Source organism: Vigna unguiculata, chromosome 6 (genome assembly GCF_037176805.1).
Source record: "Vigna unguiculata cultivar grain cowpea cultivar isolate G323 ecotype 2 chromosome 6, ASM3717680v1, whole genome shotgun sequence".
NCBI classification, from domain to species: Eukaryota; Viridiplantae; Streptophyta; class Magnoliopsida; order Fabales; family Fabaceae; genus Vigna; species Vigna unguiculata.
This window is the reverse complement of record NC_140797.1, coordinates 10,628,439-10,635,800: the sequence shown is the minus strand read 5'-3', so window position 1 is coordinate 10,635,800 and position 7,362 is coordinate 10,628,439. Positions and strand designations below refer to the sequence as shown.

The 7,362-nt window shown below is 40.5% G+C and overlaps 1 pseudogene; it reads right to left on the bottom strand.

The window, feature by feature from the left end:
* Positions 1–251: 251 nt before the first annotated feature.
* LOC114188363 (tubulin beta chain-like) lies at positions 252–4,511 on the bottom strand (annotated as a pseudogene).
* Positions 4,512–7,362: the final 2,851 nt, after the last annotated feature.

The window sequence follows — 7,362 nt, the reverse complement described above, 5'->3', positions numbered from 1 at the left end:
CGATGAGGATTAATCCTCGCTCCTACGTATCTCCATGTGAATGGAGAATCAGGGTTACGTAGTTCTTTAAGAAAAACTATTTGGAAAAATATTTGAAAAATGATTTAATTTTTTTAAAAATTTTGAAAACCTTTTTCACTAGCACAAAAAAGCCTTTTAACGTCCGATATTTTTGACCTTTGACGTATGCCCAAACACTGACGTCATACCAGGTGACGTCAAAATAACATCGAAAAAATAACAGACGTCACTTAACATCGGTGCATTAAGAGTCCGACGTTAAGAAAAAGAGAAACCAGAAACGTATAGGTGGGTGTAGCGAGCTTGTGGGTCCTGAAACAAATGTCGTAGAGAGCTTCATTGTCCAGAACCATGCACTCATTAGCGTTCTCTACAAGCTGGTGAACAGAGAGCTTAGCATTGTAAGGCTCCACAAACGGTGTCAGAAACCTTAGGAGAAGGGAACACCGAAAACGTCAACATCATCTGATTTGGATACTCCTCATGAACTTTGAGATCAAAAGCGTCCCCATGCCGGAACCCGTTCCACCCCCAAGAGAATTGCACACCTAAAACCCGTGCCACTTCACCTCCAGTCCAGTTCCATCAAAAACACGAGCAAATGAATTGAAATTAGTGAGAAACTAGGAAATTAAAAGTTGCGGTGGTACCTTGCAAGCAATCACAATTTTCGGCTTCCTTGCGAACGACGTCGAGGACTAAATCGATGAGTTCGGTGCCCTCAGTGTAGTGGCCTTTAGCCCAGTTGTTACCGGTACCGGACTGGCCGAAGACAAAGTTGTCGGGGTGGAAGATTTGGCCGTATGGGCCGGATCTGACGGATTCCATGGTGTCGGGTTCAAGATCCATGAGGACGGTGCGTGGAACGTACCTTCCATCGCTTGCTTCATTATAGTAGACGTTGATGCGTTCGAGCTGGAGCTCAGAGTCGTCGCTGTACTTTCTGGTTCTGGGAATCACATTCAGTCGTTGGCGGGAAATGTCGCGGAAACAGTGAACATCGTGAGGGTTTCTGCGTCTCGTGGGGAAATAAACAAAACTTAACGTCGGTGCTTTGTTAGTCCGACGTTAAGAGACGTCTGACGCATGTGGGTCTGATATTAAGGGACGTTTGGTGCAAAGGAGTCCGACGTCCTTTTTTAAATGACGTCGGGGTATTTTTAAACAGACGTTAAGTGACGTCTGACATAAAGCGGGCAAACGTTAAAAGGTCCCGTTATTTACAAAAATGCCACCGGTCATTTTTAACGTTGGGCATTTTTTGGACAGACGTTCTTGGGGTGACGTTATAAGACTTTTTTGTATTAGTGTTTATTTAAATTTTTAGTATTATATTAATATTGGTGTCACGCAACGCGAGCGGCCGAAAAGATACTAAAAATAAATTCTTTTTTTTAATCTTTGATTTTCTTTTATCTTTTTAATCTTTTATAATTTTTCATATGTTTTTTAAAATTATTTAAAAGTGGATGTGAATGTCACTGCGACATGAGCACCTAGATAAATATTAAAGAGTAAACAAAGAAAACTATTTTTGATTCTTAGATTGATATATATTTTTTAGAAAAATAAGGAACGAAAGTCTAGAATGGGTGTCATGCGACGCGAGCGGTCGAACAAACACCAAAGAAATGAGAAAAAAATATTTTTAATGATTTAAAAGAAATAATAAAAATTGATAAAAATAAATCAAAAGAAAAAAAAGCAACTGGCAGTGTAATCTCAGCCTTTTCTCTTTTATTATTCTTTGTCTCCTTTTCTAATATTTTTGTTTTTTTTGTCAGAGAGATAAAAATGAGATGGGTTTGTATAGGTGGTAATGAGAGAGAAAGAGAGAGTGTAGAGATTGTTTTTTTTTTCTACCTCATTTGATATGTTTTTTTTAAAAGAGATAAAAAATGAGGTGTGTAGGTGGGAATGGTGATGGGAAAGAATTAGAGAAGTGTAGAGAATATCCTTTTTTTTTAGTCATGACAAAGTGCGTATTTATACTCACACCTTGCAATATCAATGCAATCTTAGCCTTAATTATAATGAACAATATAAGAAAGGAATTGGTCATGATAGCAACAAATTATGGGGATCAAATCGCAGCCAAACAGAGCACAAAATCAATCATCATCAGTAATAAATCAGAGCACAAAATCAATCCCAATTAACAATATTGATTCTGACCATTTGAAGAGATATTGCTTCTAATTATTATTATATAACTAATTTCTCTATCAGTAACAAAGGTATAAAATATTTGAGTTATTGGGCTCATAACAAATTGGGCTCTTCCTCCTTTTTTTCTTTTTTTTTTTCTCTTTTTGTTTTCTAGTTTTTTCTTTTTTTTTCTAAAATTAAAGTTTGAAAATATTTGAAGAAAATTTTGTTTCACCTTATTTTTTACTTTTATTTTATTTTTTGAAAATAAATTTATTCACCCAGACGAAATTGGGTGTTGACAGTTAGAAAATGATTACTCAAATAATACTATTAATAATAAAAATATAAAATGATATAAGAATAATTATTAGAGCAATAATAATACTGACATGTATAATGAATCAAAGAATATTAATCAAAGGCACGCATAGTGCTATCCTTAGAGAGAAAACGCCCCTACTGCACAGGGCTAAACAAAATACACAATCATATGTGATTCAAATCATATGCGTTTCTCTCCCAAGATAGAATAACCCGTCAAATCGATCGAGTGCAGCGAAGGATCTCCGAACCTTATGAACACCAATATCTTAAAAATAATATAGAAAAGAAAAGAAAAACACTTTGGAGAAAATTCTAGTGTTTGTTATTCTTTGTTGTTGTGTCTTTTCCTATACACCTAAGTGGTATTTATAGGTAGATAAAGGAGACAAAGAAATAAATTGTAATAAAAATATAGCTGTTAACCATAAAAACATTAACCCATACATTAAAGGTTTATAAAAACAATGAGTAACAATAAGTTTTTCATTTTAATTATTTATTTTTTAAATTATATTAAAATATTTCTAACACTATAAACATAAATGAATACCTGGAACAAAAATGAATTTCTTAATCCGTGCTAAAAGACTAGTGTACACGAATGAAAAATTCTAAGTGTTTGGTGTTGCCCTCTCAATTAGGGAACAAATTTGAAGTTCCAATGGAATTCTGCATGAAAAACTGACGGAGAGAATCTTTACAAGTAAAGAAAGTGATTTCTATACAATTGCCTCATCTAAGATTATCCATCTCGGTCTCCATTAGAACTAAATGAAGTGAGAGGTGACATTTAAGAACTCATCCTCCTGCTGTGGGATGATCATATCTGAATTCTTCTTCTGCCTTATTTAGTAACTCTTGAAATGGAGGTTGGTTCATGTAGGACACTGGAATAAAAAACCGTTTCATCTTATCTCCAACATAAAGGGTGCTTGGATTGTAGAAAACGATGTTCGTCTGATAATACTTGTTATGCGAAAACCCATTGTTTTTTATTCCTCCACACCACAAATAATATGCTGCTATAGAAAGAAGTGTTTTGAGAAGAAATATTTTAATTCTTAGAGTTGAAGGAACCAAAGAAATGTTGTATATATAGTTGCTAAAGGTCTCGACAAGAAAATACCTCAATTAATGCTAGAGACAAGGCGATCACACGGTATTGTCTTACATTGTGTTTGGACGGAGCATTTCAAAAATGCTTAAAAATTGAAATGCTTTGTATTTGAATTGTTTGTAATTAAATTCCATTCATTTTTTAAATAACTTGTTTAGATAAGAAAATTAAAATACCTTACATTTCAATTTCTTGTTTGGAAAAAAAATTGAATTTATTGTGAGATAAAATTTAATTTTAATAATATTTATTTTACGCTTAATTATGTTTTGATTTCATGATAAATTTGGAAACATACTCGACAACCCAGATGGGTCAGGCAGACCCAACTACGCAACCGGATTGGTTAGACCCGATGACCCACCCGAGCTGGACCGACTAGGAAGCCAGAGAGGCACTAGTGCAGAATAGGCTTTCTGCCCCGGTTATTTTTCGCATTTTGCCTCGGGTTTGGAACCGAGGCATATTGGGGCGAGGCCAAAAGGTGTACCTTTTGGCCTCGGTTATCACCCGAAGCCATAGACTTAGTTTTATGCCTCGGGTCAATTAGGATCGAGGCCATAGGTGATAAATATTTTTTTTAAAATGGCTTCCCCACTGGCTCGGAGAGTGCGACGAAGATCACCGTCGGTGAACGTTCCAATCAGACGGTACTGTAAAGACCCGAACTTGCAGACACCTAGCATCCGAAAGCGCAAAAACATGGTTGAAATCGAAGAAAGTGTACACTTTGATCGGTGCCCAGATGAGTTTAGCTAGAAAAGCAGAAGTACAACCATGCCCTGTACTCTTCCACCATGGCCACACTCTTCGACTCTCTCGTCCTCGTTGGCCTCCCTTCCGTCGTCTCCTCTTCCGTCGCCGCTCGCCCCACCTCCGCCAAGCTCCCGTAGTGCATCGGCCTCAGACTCAGACCAACCGTTGCGCGATTCGTGGCAGCCTCCACTCCCAAAGTCGCCTCACACACCGTGTGCGTTGTGCGCGAGGCTCAGGATACCATCGTCGATGGTCAGTTTTCTTCTTCTTTTTGCGAGATCTTGTGGGCGACGAATCTGGACTTGGGAGTGGTCTATGTGTTCGAAGAAGAAGTTGAGGTGGCTCTGCGGAGAGAGAGAGAGAGAGTGGAATTGTAGAGGCGCTGGCGCGGGGAGGAAGAAGGGTTCGAAAATTTCGAACCCTAAATAAACCATATGGCTTCGGTTGTTAGAGGAACCAAAGCCATTGACCTCCTTTTGGCACCGGGTCTCCTTGAACCGAGGCCTATACCTTGACTTCCAGCCACTTTTTGGCTTCGGGTCCTACTGGACCAAGGCCTATACCCCTCTTTGGCACCGGTTTTGAGTGAACCGGGGCCTATACCCTCTTTGGCTTCAGGTATTTGGAGAACCGAGGCCTAAAACTGGCCTCTAATTGCAAAAATGCCACCGCGCCATTATATGCTTCGGTTCCTGGCCAACCGAGGCATATAAGGCGAGGTAAAATGGGAATTCTGCACTAGTGAGGCTGGATGGCCTGATGATCTAGAGGCCTGACGGCCCATACTGCACGATTATGCCGTCAAGTTCGTCAATATGGCCCGATCCAACCCGTCTAGGTCATTGGCCCAATGCTCCAGACAGGTCCAACGACCCAAACGAGCTCGAGGACATGGACGAGCCCGAAGACCTGGACGGACCCGACGAGTTGAACGAGCCTGACAATCCGGACGGGGCCAAATACCAGGACGGGTCCGAATACCCGGACGGGTTCGAGGACCTAGACGCGCCAGTACACCCAGACAAGCCCGAAGACCCGGATGGGTACGACAACTAGGATGGGCCCGAGAACCCGGATGGGCCGGACGACTCGGATGGGCCCGACGACTTGGACACGTCGGACGACCCGGACAAGCCCGATTACCTAGACAGGCCCGAGACTCGAACGAGCCCTTTCAAACCGTCTTGTCCGTCTGGGTCGTCAGCCCCGTTCGGATAGTCTGGCCCGTAAGAGTCGTCGGGCTCGTCTGGATCGTCAAGACCGTTTGGGTCATCGGGTTCGTCCAGTTCATCATTCCCGTCCCGGTCGTCGGGCCTGTCTGGGTCGTCAGGCCTGTCAGGATCGTCGGACGTGTCTAAGTCGTCGGGCCCATCCTAGTCGTTGGGCTTGTCTAAGTCCTCGGGCCCATCCTAGTCGTCCAACCCGTCCGATTCTTTGGGCCCGTTTGTGTGTACGGGCCCAATGATTTGGAATGGCCCGTCCAGGTCGTCGGGCTCGTTTGGGTCGTCAGGCCCGTTCGGGTCATCGGGCCCGTCTGGATTGTCGGGCCCGTTTGGGTCGTCATACTTGTCTAGGTCATCGGGCTCGTTTGGGTTGTCTAGGTCGTCAAACCTGTATTCGTCATCGGGCTCGTTTGGCTCGTCGGGCCCATCCTGGTCGTTGGGCCCGTTCGGGTTGTCGGGCCCGTCCGGGTTGTCAGGCACGTTCGGGTCGTCGGGTACGACCGGGTCATCGTGCCCGTCCGGATCGTCTAGAATGTGAGGTTGAGTGAGAAGAATTTCAAATTCCACCTAATTTGAGGGTATTTGAGTTTCTACTAATTTAGCTAATTGAAATCCTTCAAAAAAATGCTTGCATTTGAAATGCTTTTTAATTTCTCTGTCCAAACAAAGCATTTCATTACGAAGAAATCTAAATTCTTCAAAAAAATGAATTGCTTCGTTAAAATACCCTATCCAAACACACTCTTAGAGATTTCTTTAGAGATTTCTTCAAAGAAATAGGAATTTCATTGGGGGTTCGTACACCTCTGAAATTATTGTCAACAAAGACATGCTTAGACATTTCACATGCATGCCTGTTTTTATAGATGACAGCTTTTGATATCTACCATCCACCAACTCATATAATACAACAGAAACCAATGTGCATAAATGAAGCTATGCATAATCAATGTCAAACATGTGTACGTTGGAGAGAAGACGAAGTGGTTTGTGATTCCCATATCATTCTTGACCCAACCTTCATTCCAAGACATGTTGAGTGAATCAGAGCAAGAGTTTGGATATGATCATCGAATGGGTGGTCTTACAAACCATAACTTCACACGGTCAATATACAAGTCTGACATTGAATTGTAGAGCCATTTTGTCATAGGCATCTTCTAAATTTGTAAACATACATCTTTCTTTTATTTGTTCAACGACAACATTCAACTACTCAAGAGCCTCCTCTGTGTTTTCTCTCACTTTCATTGCCAATATTAATTTCATTCTTTTATTTATAACAACTTCAACTTGGTGACGGGTAGTGGCTTAGTGATAATCTTTGCAAGGCGAGCCCGTGTTGTACCATCATCTCAGGTCTCACAATTACATGCTAGGAGGATTAGTTCCTAAAGATCTCTTCTCACTTGAATGAGAGTAAACCGTTTTAATGGAGATCTGAGATAGGTACTCTTAGAGGACGCAAATAGTAAATATATAGTCTTAAATGAGACCAGTTTTTAAGGATAATGAGATAGATCCTAGATTAACTAAGGCATGTTTGTGCAAGATGAACTTCTATTTTTAAGATTTTCCATTTTAGCTTCTTGTATTTTGAAAATATAATGTTATTTAAATGATGAGAAATTTTTTTATTTAACTTTGTTAAAACACTTTATCTTTGGCAAATATCAATGAAGTTCAATGTCAGGAAATTTGGTGTAGTTATTATTTCATTGACATTGTTGATCTAACTTGATACTGGTTGGTTTTTCTGTCTTGTTTTTT